Below are 7,181 nucleotides of genomic sequence, written 5' to 3'. Positions count from 1 at the left end.
TACACACTCAGTGTAAAAAGAAGTGTAAAGAAGAAAGGGAGCCCTGGCTGGGTGGCTCAGTTGGTTGGAGCATGGTCCTGTACACCAAAAGGTGGCAGGTTTGATTCTCTGTCAGGGCACATGCTTAGGTTGTGGTTCCACCCCCAGTTGTGGTGCATACAGGAGGCAACTGATCAATGTTTCTCTCATCTTTCCCTCCCTCCCTCTCCCCTTCCTCTTGCTCTAAAAATCAATTAAAAAAAAAAAAAAAAACATAGCCTTGGGTTAGGATTAAAAAAACTAATGTTTTAAAAAACAAAAAGGAAGCCCTGGCCAGTATGGCTCAGCAGTTAGACCGTCAGTCCACGGACCAGAGAGTCCGAGGTTCGGTTCCCGCTAAGGGCATGTACCTCGATTGCGGTTTGTCCCGGCCCCAGTTGGGGTCGTGTGGGTCGCAACCACTCAATGTGTCCCTTTCATATCAATGTTTCTCTCTTTTCCCCCTCTTTCTTCCTCCTGCTCTATCTGAAGATAATTGCAAAAAATGTGCTCGGATGAGGATAAAAAAAGAAGAAAGGGAAATTCAGCCTTAATACTGCCACTTATAAAAGCTGTGACTACTTGGGTTTATATCCTCTGATCCTTTATTTCTGCATATATACATATATACATGTAGCTATAGATATAGATTTTTTATTACAATGATTAATAAACCATCTCTATCCTTGGTGTGTATTTTTCTCTACACCCAAATAGGATGGCAATACACCATCTCTTTCTCACCCTTACACTTTTTAAGACATCAAGAAACTTGAGTATAGAAAACATTTTCCTCTGCCTCCTGCAGCATCAGGTCCGTTCCGTTCCTGTGCAGGTGAAGGAGCGATTACACCTGGAGGCCTGGTCTGTCCTATGGTGTGGGCATGGGTTGCTAGGAACCCTGCGGTTAGTCGGTGGGGAGTGTGTTAGTGGTCCCCAGTCTGGTGAAGCTCCAGGCTAAGCCCCAACAGGCTTGAACCCAGGGCAACCTTCCTCCCACTTGCCCCCAAAAGCCTCCCTCCCCACCCTTGGTGGCTTTCTTCTTGACTCATTTAGATTATGACTATTGAACACAAGTTTACCACTGTCTCTCCAGGAAGACGCAGCTGTCTGAATGAATAGTGTAAACAAAATTACAGGAGTCTGCATTTAACTCACTTCTGAAAACAAACACGTTAAAGGTATTTAACACATTGTGAGTGGTGTGTAAGTAATGCTGCTAATGTCAGATGAGTCATCGCTGTTCCGGAGGAGCAGCCTCCACTTCTAATGAGCCTCTCCCTGCTCAGTTTTGACTCCTTTTTGGAGGCGTGGAGTGGACACAAAGCAGAGCCCCGAGTTCCTACCAGCTGCAGGCATCTTCACAAAACATCGTGATCTTATGAGGTCTAATGAAACAGACTCAAAAAGTCTAACAAAACATGCCCAGAATTAGCAAGTGGCAGCATCAAGATTCAAACTGAGGTCCGGTCCTTTGCAGGGCACCAAGCTGCTTCCCTTTAGAAGTGAACAGACATCATTTTTTCCCACATGCCTGGGGTTTCCTCCTCTCCAATTAGTCTTAATGAGTTTTTTTCCCCTGTGTACCGTGATTCCCACAGAAGCACATCTGTAGCCCCCAGCAGCCTGGCATGGTGCCGCGACCTTAGGAGGCCTTGCTGAGTGCTGCTTGGATTCAAATTGAATAACTTCCCATTTCCTGGGGCCCTCACATATATTATCTCATTTGATCGTCACCATCACCCCTGCAAGTGCAGAGGCAGCAGGCACAGGGCAAGGCGGCTGGCAACTAGGGCCAGGAGGGCAAGCTTCACACAAGAGAGTCCACTGTACGAGGCAGAATTCTCTTGGGCTGGGGGCAGCTCACGCAAGTGGAAGAGGTCATTCTAGACAAGGATGTTCTGCAGATGGCCATTCACTCAGTAAACATTTGTGGCTCCATGGTGCAAAATGTGATCTCAGGTGACCCATTAAATGTACAAAGGCTGCAGATGGAGTGAAGCACATGTGTGTCCTGCCCTCGATCACAGGAGGTCAGGCTGAGTGCCCTGCCCGCTCCTCAGAAGGCAGCCTGGCTGGTCCCAGTTCACTGGGAGCTGGCAGGGGCTGAGGGAGCCAGTGAGCTGACAGCCAGCTCCCAGATGACCTCCATGGGCGGGGACCAGGGTCTAAGACTGGATTGTTCTTACTTAAAGAGAGTCATCCTCGAGACAGGGCAATTGATGGCTCCCCCATCCACTGCGGGCCCAGCCTGCTCTAGGCCCCTGTGCCTGCTTCACCTTGACTCTTCCCCCTTGGTGATCTGTGCAGAGCCCCTAACTCCACTTCTGGGAGTTTAAAAGTACTCTTCTCCCAGGCCCCTTACACCCACCTCAGGCCCCGCAGCTCAGGTCTGGACCCCACTTGGGCACAAACTTCTGCACAGTTCAGAGAACCAGGCTCAGGGCCAGGAAGGTCAAACACAAAGAACAGGACATGGTCCCTTCGTGCAGGATGTCAGAATAACACCTATCCCTGTCACCTGAATGTAAGCCAACCCTCCATCGGTGTTGGGAATCTGTCAAAGGGAGGGGACTGGGCTTTCTCCTCTGGGCCTCCCACCCCCAGCTATCGGCTTGGCCCCCACAGAGCCTCCTTGGCAGCTGCTAACTCAGGAGTCCCGTCTCCTAGATTTCTGCTTGTCTATCCCTAGGTTCCCCCAGGAAATGTCCCTTTGGCTCTTGGCTAAGTTTGGGGGAATCCTGGTTCCCAGAGAGAATCTAGTTTATGGCTATCTTCCCCTTCTCCATGGTTCCTTTGTGGAGGGGGACTCAGAAGGGTTTGGGGTGGAGGTTTTGGGGATAGAAGAAACCAGAGTCACTCAGAGGGACCTGGAGACTTGCTGTGTTTTCCAGCTCACCACAAGGGCTCCCCTCAGCTCACCCGCAGCCCTCCCACCATCGTTCCCTGGTTCATCCTGTCCATTTGGAGGACCACTGGCTTGAAAATAACAGGCCACCTGCCAGCCCTCTCCTCCCGCCAGGGACACATCTGGTCCCCACCTCATCCTCCCTGAGGGATGCAGTTAGGCAGGGAGATGGAGGGGAATGAGGAGCAGAGCAGATCAGGGAAAGCAATTAAAAATCAGGTCTCAGGGTTAGAGGCTGAGAGGTGGGGGGGGGGAGGCTGGAGTGGGGCCCTGGTTGGGGGGGGAGAAAGAGCCCAAGCGTATTAACCCCAACAAAACAGCCTGGCCCCTGGGTCTATGAAGGTGTGTGAGCTGATGATGCCTCAGATAACAATGTGCTGAGATGGGGCAGGGAAGAGGAAGGCGAAGGAGACTGGGGAATGCAGCCAGGAACCCTTTGCAGCCACGGGAGTTGGGCACTTCTAACCGGCAGAGTCTGGCTGGCACAAGCTGTGGATGGCAGAAGGAACCTACCCTGGCCTGGGGCATCCATCTTCCAACTGGAAGGAGGTCATCTCTGCCCTCAAGGAGCATCCCGCTGACAGTGAACCATGGATTCTCATATAAGGGAGCTCTCACCCAAGGGAGAAAAGGGTGGCTCCTGTCCTGTGGGCACCTTAGTCTGAAGAAGGAAACAGACCTTATCCTTAGGGCAATCCCCGTCTGATGAGACATAGGTCCTAGGATTAGGAAGTCCTCATCCAGGAGGGACGACGTGGTTCTTCTTCTTAGGAAGCCTCAGGCTGAGGTGTAGAAGAGACCCAAACTGGGAGCCTCTCCAACTGGGTAGAGTTGGGCCTCTAATCTAGGGTTGGGGAAGGGCAAGGATGGAGGAGTCTGGGAGACAAGACAGGCTGGGCAGTTGGAGAAAACTCACACATGACTAGAGGCAAATGGTGCTGACTCCCAACCTGTCCTCACTGGCTGCTGCCCCCTGCGTCCTGTTCACACTGCCAACTGCCCTTTGTTGGGAGTGGGGACACACTCACCTGCATTGAAGTCAACAGGACATGGCAGCCCCTCCCCCAGTCGGACCCGTTTCCACTCTGGGCCCACTCCATCACAAATGTGCTAACATGTAGATAGGGAAAACACCTGGGAGGTGTTATTGAATGGAAGCTGTGATTTGTCAAGCACCTGCTGCATCCAGCTTACTGCCTTGGAAGTAAGTATGGCCAGTCACCATTTTACAGATGTGGAAATGGAGACTCAGAAGGTTCCTTAAGTCAGCCAAGATCATACAGCCATTGAGTAGCCTTGCTCTTTCCCCTAGAGGGCACTGCCACAGCAGTCAGAGGCAACTTTAGAAAATAAAGGAGGTGATGCCTCCGGGTGATACAAATTTGGGTTTTGGAAAACCTGCCTACAACCAAGTCCAGCTTTCTCCCTGCCTCTAAACAGCTGTGGCCAGAACCTGGGCAGTTGAGCACTGCCATCTAGTGGCCAGGAGGGCCCGGTTCTCTTCCTCATAGATGGGTCAGGGGATGGACAGACTGGGTAGTTCATGCAAGGAGTCAGCCAGAGAGATCCACGTTCTCTTTATCCCACCCACTGTGCTGTGCCAGTACTGGAGAGGGGCAGGGGCTCAAACGGAGCCAGTGGGTGGCAGTCTAGTGGCAAAACAGCCACTGAATTAGATGATGGCAAACCTGGAGACCTCATGTATGGGTTGAGGCCAGATGTAGTGTTGTTCTGTCCTGAGAGGCATTTGGGCCCTGTAGGCAGATGGGCATCATGGCAGAGTCTGACACAGGAGGATGTTCAGGGGGTAGGTCATCTAATCCCTGCCTTGACTTGAAGAGGGGTATAGCTTGGCTAAAGGCCCTGTGGAGGGGCATCTGGGCATCCCTTCCCCATGGCCCACAGCTTCCTGCTGTGTAGTGAAGAAGGTGGTCTAGGGATTAGCATGAGGCTCCAGATGTTGAGGCCCTCCGGTTGGGAAATCAGGAGAGGAAGCACCACGTAGATGGGGCCTGAGCCAGTCTAGGAGGATGCGAATAGCAGTGGAGGCTGGGAGCTGTGTCTGCCCAGGGGAGACGTGCATCATAGTGTGATCTAGAACAGAGAGAGGAAGGGGAGGAGGGTGGGGAGACGGAGAGAGAGGAGGAGACAAGAGGGAAGTGGAGAGAGAAAGAGAGAGAAGACATAACTGTCTAACAATAGGCTTGGTTAAATTAATGCATATAGAAGAAAACCATGCAGCTCTTAAAATGGTGATGTAGATAAATATTTGTTGATACGGAAAAATGTTCACAACACATCATTGAGTGAAAAAAGCAAATTACAGATAATTTGTACAGCATGAGCCCACTTATAAAAACATGAATGTGTGTGTGTGGGGAAAACCTAGTAGTATTTATTTCCAGGTGGCAAAATTATAGCTAATTCAATTTTTTTGTTTTGAGTATCTGTGTTTTCTGATTTTTCTACAATGAATGTGTAATAAAAATAATTAAAGTCGGGCACACAACCACAGCCAAGTCTGTCTCCCTTGTTGGTTCTCTGTGTGGATATCTTTAGAAAGGTAAGGGCTGAGTGCAGGGATGGGTCTGAGGATCAGATGAGGGTTGAAGCCTGGGCCTATGACGGGTCCAGGGAGGTGGGTGAAGGCGGGCCTCCATTGCTGCTGCTGAAACACTCCTGTGTCTCACACACACAGGTACAATTCACTGAGTCACACTGACAAGCACTTCTTGCTCTTGTTAGGTCTTTTTCTCCAAGTTTGCTTGGTGCTCTTTTCAACTAGATTTCACTCGAACAAGAAGAGGAGGCAGCAACTCTGTGACTTGCGCTGCAAGTTGGAAAAGCATCTACTCCTAGCCACAGAGAGGAGAGTTGAGCCAAGGTATTATCCCCAGTCTTGCTCTTTCTTTAATAAGCCCTGTCCTACACCAGCTCCCCCACCTACAACAAGATCAAAAGTCACTAAGTGATCCCTCCCCAGGATTTCCTCCCCATGAAACTGCTCAGGCCCTGGGGTCAGATGTAGCTAAGCCTTAGGGACTCTTACCTCCTCTCTCTGTGCTGGGGCTCACAGGGGAAACTCCAGCAGCCAGCCCATAATGTGCCCAAATGAAAAGCATCTTCCTTAGCATGGGGTAAGGGCATTGCCTGGACTGGAGCTCAGGAGCCCGGGCTACCTCTGAGAGCTGGGTAGCGGAGGGGTAGCCAGGCCTTGTCTGCAGAGACAGAGACCTGGCAGTGCTGGGCTGGCCAGTCCCCAGGGCCTCCCCCTCATGCCCACTGAATGACTCACCTTGGCACAGATATAATGGTCAGGGGTGGGCACAGAGCCTGCTCCCCGCTTCACTCCAGTCCTCATCAGATGCTTTCTGAGAAGCTCTTTGAGTGGGGGCTTGGGCTGCACCCTGCCTAACAGCCTGGCATCCTGGGATAAAAACAGCACAGCCTCCTGGGGGCTGCCCTCACTGTGCGGCGCCCTCACTGGTGGTGGAGAACAAGGCTCCATTCAGCAAGTGCCCAGCAAAAGGGATCAGAGGCCCACGCATGGGGAGTTGGCAGAGGGCAGAGTGGGGATGGGGAGAGAAAGGCTGTCTACTTCCCAGAAGTCCAAGGACACAGATGGGTGGGGGTCCTAGGTGGGGTGCTATTACTCTGAAGGACCAGAGTAATAAGGGTAGATGGGTTTGACCTCTCAAGGGGCAACAGGACCCAGGCCCCAGGCTCCAGGTTCCCAGTTTGGAACCAATGGCTCATAGGTTCCCAAATTCACCTATCCCCAGAGGCCTTTCTGGTCTTCGAAACCTGATGTGTGGGAACCGAAGGAGATAAATCTCCAGTGTGAGAGTGAGGTGAGGGGTGGCCAAGGAAAAGGGTACTGCAGGAACAAAGATGGGAGTAGGGACAGCCAGCTCATCCATAACGCTTTGTGGAGTTGTCAAGGCCTGGGCCCTGGGAGGGGGGTGCAGGGAGGCTGGACACGGAAGGGTGAGCCCAGTGAGACTGAGGCAGGGGCTTAAGAGTGGCCCAGGGGCCCTGGCTGGTTTGGCTCAGCGGTTAGAGCGTCAGTCTGAGGTCCAGAGAGACCAGGGTTCGGTTCCCGCTAAGGGCACGTACCTTGGTTGCAGTTTGTCCCTGGTCATGGTTGGGTCGCGTGGGTGGCAGCCACTCGATGTGTCCCTTTCACGTCGATGTTTCTCTCTCTCTCCCTCCCGCTCTATCTGAACAAAAAATGTCCTCGGGTGAGGATAAAAAA

The sequence above is a fragment of the Molossus molossus genome, unplaced genomic scaffold, assembly GCF_014108415.1.
Source record: "Molossus molossus isolate mMolMol1 unplaced genomic scaffold, mMolMol1.p scaffold_m16_p_19, whole genome shotgun sequence".
Taxonomy (NCBI): Eukaryota; Metazoa; Chordata; class Mammalia; order Chiroptera; family Molossidae; genus Molossus; species Molossus molossus.
Note: the sequence above shows the minus strand (reverse complement) of the source record.